Source organism: Lactuca sativa, chromosome 5, assembly GCF_002870075.4.
Source record: "Lactuca sativa cultivar Salinas chromosome 5, Lsat_Salinas_v11, whole genome shotgun sequence".
Classification (NCBI taxonomy): Eukaryota; Viridiplantae; Streptophyta; class Magnoliopsida; order Asterales; family Asteraceae; genus Lactuca; species Lactuca sativa.
In genome coordinates this window covers 333,425,880-333,441,489 of record NC_056627.2, presented here as the reverse complement: position 1 = coordinate 333,441,489, position 15,610 = coordinate 333,425,880, and the positions used below count along the sequence as shown (strand labels likewise).

The 15,610-nt window shown below is 40.2% G+C and overlaps 1 non-coding gene across 1 annotated transcript; it reads right to left on the bottom strand.

Moving 5' to 3' along the window:
* Nucleotides 1-12,889: 12,889 nt before the first annotated feature.
* Nucleotides 12,890-12,996, bottom strand: LOC111909069 (small nucleolar RNA R71). The gene has a single exon (XR_002856068.1). It is a non-coding gene; the product is annotated as a small nucleolar RNA R71 (small nucleolar RNA).
* Between the last annotated feature and the right edge of the window lie 2,614 nt (nucleotides 12,997-15,610).

Here is a 15,610-nt window from a genome sequence, read left to right as displayed (position 1 = left end):
AGTTTTAAATTGGCTTGAATTTTTATGGTTGTTACATAAGTAATTAAACTTTATATGACCCGTTAATTATACCAACCATGTATGTTTTACCAAGTTTTACCGATTAGCATATGGCTAAGGTGGCAAAAGTCTCAATGTCAATATATTGTTTGGTGATGGTTTCCTCTCCTTTGAATGTTATTAGTTTATAAGAATCTTATCTATAGAACTAAAAAGAGGAAAAACCAATGACCGATGAATGCAGATCCCTTGTTAATGCTATCCTATTCGGCAGATGAAACACATGCATGCACTGCAGCAAGTCCAATGTTGGAGGAACCATTGCTGGGAATGTTGATTATGAGGGTGTTCGGTAAAAATAGTTGGTAGTAGGTAGCATGTAACTTCTAGTTGGTAACATTTTGTTATACGCTATGTGAAATAGCATTTTATTTGGAGCGTTTTGTTTAAACTAAACACTAGAAGCTTGTAGTGCCAAACGAAGGTTTCTGTTCAAAATATAATGTTTTATCAAACGATAAAGGTTAGAAGCTCTCAAATGTTCTCAAATGCTGTGTGTCGAACATGCCCTATTAGTTTCAATTGGTTGATTCAGACACTCCGTTTCCGGAAAAAGTAATTTCCGACCGAGGATTTCGACGAAGTGCATCCAACTGCCACACATCAATGGAGGTCTCGTAGTTGTCGCACCATGAATAAATTATTATTCAATTTAAAACTCCTTAAATTTGTGAATTTGTATTAAATAAGAAAATGAGACATTTTATGAAGATTATCTAGAAAAAAAAATTTAATTCAATTTTAAACTTCTTAAAATTTGAGATTTATATCAACTGAAATAAAAAATAAAAAAATATATTAAGAAAATGACATGTGACATCATTGTGCATAAAAATATGTTATGTTTTAATCAAAATGTTTGTTTTATTATAGGGAAAATGACAAAAATGCCCTACGAACTTTCTAGGCTTTACCCATTGAGTCCCTAAAGTTTTTGTCGGGCTTTATGGGTCCCTAAACTTTGATATGACTTGCTATTTTAGTCAATGTCAACCTGTAATAGCCAATTCAGTGACATTTTAGACCAAAAAAACTCACATTGTGCCCCTATACAGCCAAAAAAGTAAGTTTGGGGATCAATTCGTACAAAAAAAATCTCCTTTTATCCTAAAGTCGATTCATACTCAATTCGAAGAAAAAAGAGATTAACTCTCGTTTTCTCTGTGAACCTCATCAAACCCACACATCCTTCTCAACATCGCATCCATTAAATCTGCAACTCGGAGGGAGGAGGAGAGGTAGCTTGTGCGATTTTGAACATATAATAAAGAAGGAGGGGGTCAATTCCTTGAAGAGCTAAAATCGAATCAAAGAAAATAGTGGTAGGAGTTGTGATCGAGAATCGATTAGAAGGGGAAGAGGGTTGTGATTTTCGGTGAGTGTGTGTGACGATCGAGGGTGAAGACGGAAAGAAGAGCATCGATCGATTTCTTAGGAGGGTACGAATTGAGTTTTTTTGGTCTAAAAGGTCACCAAACTTATTTTTTTGGCTTTATAGGGGCACAATGTGAGTTTTTGTGGTCTAAAAGGTCACTGAACTGGCTATTACAGGTTGATATGGACTAAAAGAGCAGGTCATATCCCAGTATAGCGACCCATAAAGCACGACAAAAACTTTAGGGACTGAACGGGTAAACCCTAGAAAGTTCATAGGGCATTTTATCATTTTCCCTTTATTATAACAAAGATGTTTTACAAATATATTATGTAGTCATACATATAGGTTTCTATTTTCTAATATCTATAATTCGTATGTCAATTACTTTGAGTTTTATGCTTTCACATAGTTATTTTATAATTGTTGTGATATGTCTTCGACTTAACTCCGTCTCTTTGAAGAATGGAACGAAAGGCCTGCGAATCACAACAAAGAAAACAAGATCGTCATTCATCGCCCGAGAAGAAGTCCCGGAACGAGGCTCTGACGATCAAGTCAGTTGGTTTCTTAGAGAGAAGGTGAAGAGATGTTGGGTGAGAGTGAAAGGGTCGAATTTTTTCGATCCCTTATCTTGGAGGAGAAGGGACCTTTTTATACTTGTGGTTAGGGGGATAGATCCCTGACAGTATCTTCTACCTTTTTAGGTTTGGCAGGGATAGGTGGCATTCGATTGGTAGATCGTGCTCCATGAGTGACTATTTGCTAGTGGTGCTGGTTTGCCAGGAGCGGCGCCCTGAGCGCTGCACCTGTCGCTCTAGGAGGCAATTGGTACTATTTTGTCCTGACGTTGACCTTGGCGCTTGGGCGCCTAGGAACGAATACGATATCGCAAGGTCGAGGGAGAGAGCGAGGACGCGACGTTAGACATACAATCTTGTGCCCAAATTGTCTACCAGACTGATGGTTCCGTTATGTTTGACGTATTCCTGGTGGGATACGTTATCAAGTCCCCTAGGATGGTAGACGTCAACGCTCGGTTAGGGTAGCTGAGTTGTTCTAGCTTAGATCTGGACATGTGTTTGGTGAGGATGGCTCTTTAATAACTTCTGACGTGATGGAAGCGTCTGCACAAGTGGTTTCCATCATCATAACTGCTTGAACTTCACATCTACATTTAAATCTACCCCTGTTTGTGCCACTTTCTCTTTTATTCTTGCTTCTTCTTACTCTTGCTACTTCTTTCCCTCTCTCTCTCTCTCTTTCGACAAACAATGGCTGGCTTCGATACCGAAATTGTTCCTTCTCCAAGCGAGTTCACCGGTCTCAAAGAGCGGTTTGGCTTTCTCCCTAAGCATGGCGTGGAATACCCTCGTAAGGGGCTATAATTTCTCGTCTGTCGGAGGGGAAAGTTGGAGTCCCCATTCCAATCTTCGAGGCTGGTCTGAGGCTGCCAACAACAGACTTCTTCGATGAGGTTATGCGTTAGTATGGCTTCTGTGTGGACGATTTGACTCCGAACGCTGTCAACATGATTGTTAGTTTTGAACTCGTTTGTCGCACCCATGAAGTTCTGCCACAGTTTTAGGCATTCAAAGCTTTCTTCAATTCTTCTACTAAGTTTGGTGCTCAGACTTTTTCCCAGAGGCGGGGTATTCACGCCTTTATCATTAACCAAAAAGCTTGAAAAAAGAACTGGAAGGACCGGTGACTCTGGGTGAATCACAACCTTGTTGGTTTTGGATATCCTCATTTTACTACTTTTTTCGATCGAGCACCAGAACTGTGGGGTGCTAGTGCCACTTTGGCACAAGCATTGAAGACCATCTGTATCAATGGCGAGGATTGGAAGGATCATATGTTGGCTGCAGTTGGGATGAGTGCTGCTTGGAGGGCTTGGGGGATGATGCCTCAGTTCTATGTTGAGAAGGACGGTAAGTACCTCTCTCCCCCCCCCCCTTTGGGATTGTTGTTTTCTTGTGTTTTCTTGCAAACTATGTTGGCTTGTTTCTTGTTTGCAGGTCACGAGAGGATCCTTCCATTCGAGATGGTGTTGAGGGTCGCTTTCAGGGCACCTGTAAATATCGGGAAGTGCCCTTGGTTGAGATGCTCCCTCCACCAGTTAGTCCCGATCGTGCCTTGGCTCTTGCTTTCCCTCTTGTTTCCTCTCCACCCGGGTCTGATTCTCCTTTTGGTCATGTGTTGATTAATGAGCCTGTTGGTGGTGTATCTCGTGAGGACCCTTTGCCTTCTGATACGGAAGAGGAGGAGACGTTGACTGGACTGACTAGGCGTAACACCCATGCAGCCTCCAAACGACGACTTTCTTGGCTGGATTCACCGCTTGCAGAGTCTGCTGAGGCCAACTCCTCGGGTTGGCGCCTGCTAAAGAGGCGGAACGTGGACTTCCTTTTGAGGGAGGACATGGTAGTGGTTGACATCCCCGATGATGACACTCCGGAACAGTCAGAGAGGATGAGAGAAAGGGTGAATGAACTGCCCCGTGAACCTAAAGAGGAGCTAGTGGAAACTGCTGCCTCAGATGTTGCTTGCGAAGGTGTTCCAAACTCACTGGTCATGCTTCTAACTGGGGAGGGTACCACCGAGGGCTCTACTTCTGCTCCTCCGGTAGCACCGACCATATATATATGCCAGGATGGGGGATAACTCGGGAATCTCGTCTTTCCCTGTACTTGACGACATATGATTGGGGTTATCATGTTTTCCCCCTGCTACCATTGAGGCTTTGGAGCTTCTCTTTGACTCACATCTTTCGAACAACCTTTTATATGCAGTTGCTCAGGTTGGTTTGTGTAACACCAACCACATTAGGGTCACAAATTAAACTTTTATAAAACCATAATTGGGATTTATCAAGTGGTAGATATCATAACGAGGTTTCCAAAAATATAAAGAACACTAAAATTCGAGTTATAACGAAGAAGTTATGACCGATCGAGGATTCGTGACAATACTGGTAAAACAATGTTAAGCGTAAAATACAAAATTCCAATAAAATACCTTTTAGTCTTAGGTATCTAAATGAAAGTCGTAGATATCATTAAATCGCGAACATACATAAAAAGAATGCCCAAATCTGACTTCATATGAGGAAGTTATGATTTTTCGAAGTTTCTGACGTAGCAGTAGACAACTAAAAACTCGAAATAGAGATCGAGTGACTTTTTGCCAACAAGACCTAAACGACAATCGAAGATCTCATCAATGGTATTACAACAGTAAAAAGTCTGACGAAAACGGACATCGGATGAAGAAGTTATGGATTTTTAACGGACTTTTCCTGTCCCGGCCTGTTAAAAATATAATAATAAAAATAAAGTCAAAATTAGCCGACGAAGTCTAAACGAAAGTTGTAGAGCGTAATCTCACCTACGCGTGGATATAGAACGTCAAAAACGGAGTTCGTATGAGGAAAATATGAATTTTTAAAGGTTATTAAATATTTAAAATATTAAATTTAATTATAAATACCCGATATTATCCGAGGGAGGAGGAGTCACCGGGCTGAACCGAGTTACACCCAGCGTACTCGGGTGCTAGGCCTCGGTTCGTCCACGTCGCCCCTACGCCTCTATGCCCTCCCATCAATTTCTTCGTCCGAGGATGCGGTAAGCGATGACGCACGAATACCCCCCGCGTAACCCCGTACGCGCAGCGTACCGAGGCGGTTCAGCCTCCTATAAAAGGGGTGTGAGGGTTCCGGGAAAAATTGCTAATTTCTTCTCTTTCTTATGCCAAAGCTCTGCGTTTAACCCCCCGACGCCATCCCGACATCCCGGTTTTCATATCCAAGTTTGGAAGGAAACTTTACGCTCCCGAGATTCTCGAGAATCCCGAGAAAAATCAACTTTTTCCAGTCAAAGGTCTGCTCGATTCTTCTCTCGACTACTTCAAAACGACAACTTCAATCAAGTGAGTTCATACCCCCCCCCCCCTTTTATACACCTTCAAATACTTTATAGTGTAATTTTAATACATTTTGGGGGAGAATACAAGTAAACACCCGCTTAATCCCGAGTGAAAACGTAAAAACTCTTGTTATACTTTGCATGCATTAGATTTATACAAAATGCATAGTATCTAGGGTAGCCATCCTTCATAAACCATTTTATGCATTCAAAGTACTTATGATTTATGCTTTGTCAAACATTGTGGAAGAGGATAAACATTGCATACAAAACTATTATTTTAATACAGACTTAGTTGAGAATTCGTGAGACGATTACGTTTTCAATGATACCTTTTTGTTAAAAGGTAGTACCTAAAGTCCTGTCTATTATAACCAGAGTCTCCCGTTTGGAGAGCGTGTCAAATGTGTATAGATCTATACGGGAAGTCATGATCCCACGCCCTGACTGTTAGCTATAGTCCTTTGGGTGACAGTTTGCCATAACGTTTCGACGCCTGAAGACCGTCGCCACAGGCATATTATGTTTAGTATGGTTATAAAACTCACCGGATAGACATTTATTATGGTATTCTGATTTTATGAATGAGTAGATATTACAACTATTCTTCATCTAACGAGTGCGATCTTCTTATAACTTTATCATATAAAACTATGCCTCGACCTTTTAAGCATGTCCGTTGCTTGCGATTTTCGGTCTTGGACATTACAGACTGCCTGCTACTTTAGGAAAATAAGGGATTTTCCTGTATCCAAAACAATCAACTAATATGAAAATAAGGGATTTTCCTGGTACAACCATTTACAATTCACAACACGAACATTCATATGCATTTTCATACTTTTATAAGAAAATAAGGGATTTTCTTGGAAAATGCACGAACTTTGAAATGGCATACATTTTCTCAAAACCGCTTATGAACTCACCAACTAAATTGTTGACACTTTTTCTTTGAATTAACTTGTATTCTCAGGGAACCGCTAAGCAGGTTTGGAAACCAACTTTTGGGGTTTAACGCTCTGATGTTAATTACTTCTTTTGAAAGATGTTTATGTATTTACCTTTGAACATGTAACAAATACAATTATGTAAACATTTTGAAACCTTTATATGTATGGTGGTGTGTACTTTCCTTATTCAATTATTATGATACTTGACATGACGTCCTCCGCCCCCGAACGTTTCCGCCGTTCTGTTTTGGGGGTGTGACAGTTTGTACATAGTGGAGACTGCCTCTCGCCTTCATCAGAGCGACTTTAGCTCTGGTGATCTTGCTTTGGTTAATGCCGAGCGGGATGAACTAAAAGTGAGATTGCTAGAGTTAGAGGGGGAGAAGCGGTCGTTCGAGGAGCGCTATGATCTTTTGGCAGGGGAGAAAACGTCTTTGGAGGACAAGGTGACTACTTTAGATGGGTCGGTGGAACGATTTTCTCAACGGATCGAGGTTTTAGCGGAGGAGAATGGGGTACTGGAGAGCCAGGAGGAATGTGCTAACAAGCGGTTAGAGGAGGAGATTGTGAGGAAGAAAGTTGCAGAGGAGGATTTAGGGTGGTTGCTTCAGAAGGGAACTGTTTGGGTGGTGGATAAGGTTATTAAGAGTGCTGAGTTTTTGTTAGGGGTTAAGCAGATGAATATGGAGTGTGTGGATGCCGGTGTGGAGAATGGAAAACAGGTGATTCGGGAGCAGGTTGCCACCAGAAAGTTTGTCTTCGGGGAACCGGACGCAACTGTGGAGCATGCTCAAGCGATGCATGCTGCTGTAAAATCTTTCATGGAGACAAACTTTGCCTCCTACCTTCATCTGGGTGAGCTTGACATAGGGGGACTTCACCGGATGTGCGATGATCCTGACTCCGAGGAAGGCCATCATGAAGGTGGCTCTTATCACGCTGGACCTTCCTCCACCCCTCAGTAAGTGATGGCTTTGACCCTTTTTTTGTTTGACGTTTAAGATGATATTTGCATCTTCATGGTGTTTGTCGAACAATTTTTGAAACAATGTCTAATTTTCTTCTTTAGCCCTATGTGGTCGTTTTCAAACAATGGGGGGTTTTCCAGGTTAGACAGTATGTTCTTTTTGTTTCTTGTGTGTTAAGTTTGATTTTAGTTCATCATGTTTCTTCCCCCCCCCCCCTTTTGTCGTCTTGGGTGGTTTGTGTTGGCCAACCTTGGTTTGGATTCACTCCAAAGGTTAGTGTTGGTATTTGAGGGTCTTGGTCATGGTTATCGTTTGTTTAACAAGTTTTTTTTTTTTTTTTTTTTTGGGGGGGGGGGGGGAGGAGGGCGTCTGTTTTGACGGGCTCGACGCTCGTCCTTGGGTTAGTCTCTATGAGTCGAGGCTTTAGCTAGCATGTAGGTGCAAACTCTGGCTGGTTCGTTCTGTTAGGGTTTCTTTCCTAGCTAAAAGCCTTCGCTTTGGGGCTTTTCTCTAAGCCCTGGATTAAGGGGAGTTATACTCTAGCCCCAATTATCTAAGAAAGATCGAGATCGTCACCTCGAGGTCTAAGAGCTTAGGCATTATGCATTTCGAGGGAAAGGTTATGATCCCTTAAGGCCTCTTACTTGTCGTAAACAGGAGCTGCAACTCTCCTGACCTCGTCAACATGTTTGTTAGGGAGAAGTTATGAGCCCTTGAGGCCTATGATATTGTTTTTCTCAGTGGTTTTGTGTTAGGTGGCACGGGTGATCAGTCCGTTTTTATTTTCCATTTGTTGATACTCGTTCGCTACAAATTTTCTTTTCATTGCATATTTTTTGGTGCCTCTGAGGCATCTACATTGTTAGATAAGTATCGGGAGTCCGATAGTTTTTTCTATTCTAGGTCTAGCTCTTGGACTGACTAGTTGGGGTGTGATTATTCGTTAGGATTTTGATCACTTGTCCCCTTCCCTTGATTCCCATCGAGTTAAGACTATTGGCTTGGGCTCTGGGGCTCCCAGGTCCTGAGGACGAATTCTTCTTCTTGGTCTTTCTTGGTTTATGTCCTTTGGTGCTCGTGCCTGCGAGTTTTCTAGAGTCCGTTCTCGTGTGCGAGCCGTGATTGGCTGTTTCTGGGATGGTCGTCCTTCGAAAGACGATTTTCAATTTCCTCTATTATCCGACTTTGGTCGCTTGGTCATCACCTTTGGGTGGTTTTACCTCCTTCTGCATGACTCTTTCATTTCTAGCTCTGTTTTTGGCGAGGTTGCTGACTAGGTGCCATCCTTGGGGAAGCCTCTGTCAGTTGTAGACTCCTATGGTTGTAGCGAGTCTCCTGTCCACGTCCTCTTTTTTGGGATAATCGCCTATCCTCTTTGCTCCGGTGCTGGCGGTTCCTTGTTTGTGTTTCCAGTCGAGCTCCGTGACTTCACGCGTGTGTTCCTTCGTTCCCTTCTTTTCCATGCTCTATGACCTTGCTACGCGAAGGCATGTAGTTACGCTTACTGATGTCCAAACTCGCCCGATGTTCATGCTGACAATCCTTGATGTTTTTGGAGTGGTAATGTTGTTGCTATCGCTTCCTCCCCCTGGGTTGTTCGTATGGGGCTGGCGTCATTTCCTCTTGTCTTGGGTGTGGATATTTGTTTTTTTCTCTTGACCGTATAGGTGGTAGTTAATGTTGTGCGCCACTTTCTTGGGATGTGCACATTAGCCCAAGTGGTGATCGCCCAAAGTGGTTTTGCGTGTGTGTTTTGGGCTGTTACCGTCGTTGAGCCATTAGTTGTTCTGAACTTTACTGTACCATGTATTGTTGATGGGATGGCTTGCAGCCGGAAGAGAGGTCGCCCAAGGATCATATCATCTTCGAACTTAGTTTTAAGTACCGAGAACTCGATTATCCTTGTTACCATTTCCTTTCCATCGTGTCTGTGTAGTGTTAACGGGAGGTTTATGTTCACGAGTGCCCATAACTTGTGTCATGTGAAGCCAACGAGTGGGGCTCGGGTTGGTGGTCTTAGGCTTCTCTTCCAGGATGGCGGGAGTTGTTCGAAACAGTGGTTGTAGAGGACATCGGTGTTGCTACCTCCGTCGACCAGGGCTCGCCAGATCTGATGTTGTACGAGGGCGAGGGATTATGATTGGATCTGTAGGGTCCCAGTTGGGCACTCATGGGACTTCCGATGAGAAACTTATGTGGAGAGTATCGCTGAGTAAGCCGTCGACGCCATTGACTGGTAGTCGACACCTGGCTCTGTTCCTGGGGCTTGTAATTGTGAAGATTTCCTCCTTTTTGATTGGTTGTTTATTCGCCTCCTTCCAGGTTTTCCTGTCTTTCCGTTCAGCTTCGAACTTTGATCGTAGAGTCTTTACGATTTCTATTAATTCTTCACTCATTCGCTTGTCTTCTGCTTCTTTTTTGAAGGATTATGCACTCTCCATTGTCGTGGGTTTTTCTCTTGTGGTATTCTCAATATTTCCTTTTCTCATTTTCCACCCGCTTAGGGGTTTTCTCTACCGCGTGTACTTCCATCTCATGGTTCCTGGGCTTATCCTTGACGAATGGATGGAACCTACGAGATGAGTGTCTCTAATATCTTTTATGTTTATCATGGCTTCCATTGTTTCACTCCTTGTGGCTATGGCGGTAGTGGGAGTCCGCTGATTCTTGTTTGAGGTAGGCGTTCTCTACAACAGTCAGATTGGCTTATTTACGTTTTTCTCCCTCGATCTGTCTGAGGTATTTTTCGACCCTGTATTTGAGCTCGTCCCTAGATTTTGGCACTGTTCTTTGCACTTTCCTTGACAGGGGGTCTAGGAGTAGCCCCTAGGTGAAGGCACCCATGACTAGAAAATCCTCATGGTCGGGGATGCTCAGGGTCGCGAGGGTAAACCGATCATAGTACGCTCGAATGGATTCTCCCTCTTTTTGCTTGTATGTCGTGATAAAATTGGCATCTTGATATTGCCATATTTATACACATTTTTAGGCAATATTTGAATACATTTTGATTAATATTTTTGGTTATTTGCAAAGATATATCTTACTTATAAGATTAAATTGTATTTTCCAGCAAAAAGGAGCAATCTTGAAGAATAAGGACCAAAAGCGACCATAATCTGAATTTTGGAGGTTTGAAGAATTAAAAGAAGAAAATCCCAGCGAAAAGCCCAACTCACGACATGGACTTCTCTTACACGACGTGGAGTGGGTGCTTCTAGAAGATAAGTACTCGGGAAGTCAGAGTCTTTTCCCAATAAGGATTCACCTTACTTCATGACGTGAAGTGCAATAATTTCAAATATATATATATATATATATATATATATATATATATCCTTGGCGCTTACGAATTTAGAGAGCTTTTGGAGACTTGGAGGGTTTTGAAAGAGATCTAATCAGAGGAACCAATTCTAAGAGTTGAATGCGAATTGATTAAAGTTAGAGATTGAAGATTTTAATTATCACTTTCGTTTGATACATTTAATCATATTTTTATTTGTTGGATTCAGGTTTAGTTTATCAGCTATGAGTAGCTGAATCTAGTTGCTTCTGTTTAGCTAGACGAAGCTTTAAATTATGGATTAGTTTAATTGAATAATGGATTTTTAGTAGTTGGTTATGTGCTTGTGTTTGATGCTTTATTTACTTGAATTCATGTTCTGTGTAGCTTGGTGACCATTAAATTACATGAACTTGACACCTAGTAATATATTGAACATTGAATTACTAGAGCTAGGATCGAACCAATCTTAGATAAGTAATTAAAGTAATTGAATTTAGCTGTGTTGAAGAACATGAATTATGACCATTATTATGTTTAATAAATAAATCTTACACAACCCCATTCATAATCCATAGCTGATTATGTGTTTGATTGTGTGTGACCATGCATAGTTTTACATGAATTAGTTAAATATTAGTAAATTTGGACTTAAATTACTAATAATATAACATTTGGTAACCAACTTTAATAATCCATAATTGTTAGCTAACCATTAAGGAGAAGTGGATTCGAAACATTGAATTACTAGAGCTAGGATCGAACCAATCTTAGATATGTAATTAAAGTAATTGAATTTAGCTGTCTTGGAGAACATGAATTATGACCATTATTATGTTTAATAAATAGATCTTACCTAGCCCCATTCATAATCCATAGCTGATTATGTGTTTGATTGTGTGTGACCATGCATAGTTTTACATGAATTAGTTAAATATTAGTAAATTTGGAGTTAAATTACTAATAATATAAAGTTTGGTAACCAACTTTAATAATCCATAATTGTTAGCTAACCAACTTTAATATAAAATGTGGATTTGAACTAAACGGAAGTGTTTTAAATATTTGATTGAACGCTTATTGAGTGATTAAGTTTTTCTAAACTTGTAAAATCAGATAAAAACAATTAAACTTCTGCTTAGAAATTTAGGTTAATTTAGTAGTAATTAGGTTTAATAATTATGTCCGTTCCATGTGTTCGATACCCGACTGTTTGTGCTATACTATTTGTGAAAAGATCCATTGCCTTTAGTCGAATAGCAAGTTAGATAGTTGGTAAAATTAGGTGTAGTAATATTTCGACCGCATCAACTTTTTTGGTGTCGTTGCCGGGGAACAACTAGTTTAGTTAAATTTAATTTGCTTTAGGTTAATTGATCATTTTTTGGGGTAAAAACTGAAAAAACTTAAATTCTAGCGTTAGATTTTTTTTTGTAGAACTGAAATCACACCATGAGCCTTACTCTCACAACATGAACTCAGTAATTTTACGTTTTTTTCATTTTTCGTTTATGTTTAGATTTTCTGTGACAACATGAGGTAGTATTCCTTACCACGTCGTGGTGAACAGTCAGTAGGCATTTTTAATTAGTTTTTGTTTAATTTTATGTTTTATTTTTGTTCTATTGCAGCAGTACATGACTCGTGGATCCAACACACCGTTGATACCACCATTTGAAGGTCCAGAGTCAGACCTTCGTAAAAAGACGAATAAGATCGTAGGAGAAACCAACCCACCAATGAAATCGCCTTTTAAAGATCTTAAAATAGTTTTTGGAAAGAAAAGAGGAAAGAACGTGGGAGAATCAAGCAATTCCTCGAAGGACAAAAGCAAGGTTGAAAGCTTTGATCAAAATCCTAGTCCGCAAGAATACGATTACGATATTGAACCCGAATTCGAATTAGAAGGAACCGAACCCGAGGACAAGCCAAAAGCCACCATGGCTAACATTGCCGACATTTCGATGGGGACGTATAAGAAGAGAATCTGAGATGACGCTAGTCCTGGTTAAGTGCAACCCGCGATTCTCGCCACCGCCACATTCGAGCTAAAAGGACATATTATTTATGCGCTTAAAGATGTTCCATTTTCTGGGAAAGATCATGAGGATGCTTATAAACACCTTGATGAAGTTAATGACATAGTTGATTACTTCAATGTCCCAAATGTTCCAAGAGAGACGGTGTTATTAAGAATGCTTCCAGTCACTTTCAAAGGAGCTGCTAAGAATTGGTTGAAGGCACTCCCACCTGGTGCCATTACTGCATGGGCACAAATGCGTGAGCAATTCTTCTAGCAATTTTTCCCACCATCAAAAGTGTCCAAACTCAAGAAGGCGATAGCCAACTTTGAGCAACAATCGGGGGAATCACTTTACGAAGCATGAGAACGTTACAAGGGGTTACTTCAAAATTGCCCCCAAACTGATCTAAACGTGCAACAAGAAGTCACAATCTTTTATGATGGGGTGAATGTGATGACAAGGAAACTCTTTGATTCTCAAGGACCTTTAACAAAGAAGAACCCAACTGAAATCAAGGAATTAATTGAAGAATTTTCTAAACAATCACGTGAATATCACGATCCACGATATGATGGAGCGAAAGGAATTAGGAATGACACTTCTAAGGACATGGCAACTGTGTTAGCTATGCTAATTACTATGGACCGAAGAATGACCATGATGGATCAATCCATACATGCTATTCGTGTGGGTTGTCAAAGATGTAATGGGCCACATTTAACAAAAGATTGCCATTTGGATGAGAATGGGAACAAGAAGGTTCAAGTATTTTACTCAAGTGGAGACAAATATGATGAATATTGGAGGAATCCAAAGAAAGAGTGGTTGCCATACGAAGAATATAATAAGCAAAAAGAAGAAAAATATAGGCAGACTAGGCGAGACTTTCACCAAAAAGGGCAACCACAACCGGAAAAGAAAGTTGATTTATAGTCCATGTTAGCTAGATTCATGGAGGCTTCGAAAAAACGACATGATGAGACTGATGCAACGATAAGAGACCAACATGTTTTAATGAGAGATCAACAAGCTTTTCTACGAAATCATCAATCATCGATCCAAAACATTGAAGCTCAACTTGGGCAGTTAACTACACTGGTTAATGAGCGACTCTCTCCACAAATTCCCGACAAAAAGCCTCAACCACATGTCATGGTCATCGAGACTGAAGAAGATACCATTTCTGAGTTCCTAGAAGCCTTAGAATTAGAGTCACATCTGCCCAAACCACAGCCGAAGAAGTCGAAGATCGAAGAAAAATTTATAAATAAATCATCGACCTCACGACGTGAGCATCCTAAGCTCATGACGTGGGGCAGTCTGAAAAAAAAATTATGGCTGATGTTCAAGCTTATCGTCCTCCGCTTCCTTTTCCTTCTCGATCTAAGATTCATCAACTGGAGCAGGAACATTTGAAGTTTATGAAACAAATGCATGGTATTCCATAAACACTCCTTTTATTGAATCGTTGTCCCAAGTTCCTGAATATGCTAAGTTTTTGCAAGTATTACTCAATATTCACCAACAATTAGTGTAGAACTCCAAAGTGATCCTTAGTGAGAAGAGTTCTAAGTTGATATTGGGTGAAATACCAACGAAAATGGGAGATTCTGGACGCCACACTCTTTCGTGTGAATTTGGAAATAACATGAAGAGTTATGCTTTAGTTGATTCTGGAGCAATCATAAATTTAATGCCTTACTCGTTCTTTGAAAAGGTAAATCTTCCGGATTTAAAGGCTACTAGAATGACGATTCACATGGCTAATCGTCCAGTTACTCATCCTCGAGGCATAATTGAGGATATATTGGTAACAATTAGGAAATTTGTTTTTCCAATTGATTTTGTCATAATGTATATAAGAGAAGATACTGATGTCCTAATAATCCTTGGTCGCCCTTTACTTAATACTTCTTGAGCCTTGGTAGACATTCGTGAGTGTAAACTTACATTGAGAGTTGGAGATGAAGATGTTACTTTTGGTGTAGCGGATGGATTTCAAAATAATTATGCTCAAGGTGAAGTATTCAATATAGATTAAGAAAATGTTGAAGAGTTGGAAAAATTAATGGAAGAGGAAATTTAGTCAATTCAACAAGTTAAACGTACAAAGCCAAGAACATCCATTCCAACAGTTTTTGAAGTTTTTGCTTACAAAAGTCAATCATCTTTGATGAGTAAGAAGAGTAAAGAAGATTTAGTGTCGAGTGATGAAGAAGGGGTTACTTCGGAATTAAAGCAGCGAACTTTGGAAAGGAAGATTGCCACTATGGAACGAAATAGTGAAGAAAAAGCAGAAGCAAACCTTGTGGTGAATAAGGGAGTGAAAAGAAAGCTTGAAGAAGGTGATGTGAAGGTTAAAAAGAAAGTTCTAAAAAAGGCTTTTCTTAGGAGAGTGCAAGCTTACAATAAGCGATGGAAGGAACAAAAGGTGCAAATGGTGATGGAAACTCCTAAAAATTCAACGTAAGGCGACACGGAGTCCGGCTCATGACTCCAACAAAAAGAAGCGCTTCTCGGGAGGCAACCAGAGCTCGGTTTGCAATTTTTCTTTTCGTTTATGCATTTTTAATTTCTGCATTTTAGTTGAATTTTAGGTTAAATAATCATCCAAGTCATCTTACCTTTTTAGAACATAGCAAAAATCAAGTATGGGGTTCCTAAATATTGAGTGGTTAATTTTTATTAGGAATAAATTGAAGTTTTAAGAAAAAAAATGGGATTTTTGGCAATTAAACTCAATAACATGTCGTGGGTTTAAAGCCCACCTCGTGTTCCATTTGATTTGGCCTGACAACTAGCCAAGTTAACAAACTCACAACGTGAATTAGAACTTCATGATGTGAACTTTAAAAAGTTACGGGAGGGGACCATTTTATATGACTTCATCCATTGACCAAAACATAAACTACTCACACACATGGATGAACCAGTAGCAGCCCCCACTTCGGATTTTTGCACATTTCTTCCACAATTTCTTGATTTAGTGTTTCATATCCACCTTTGGTAAGTTCTCCATCA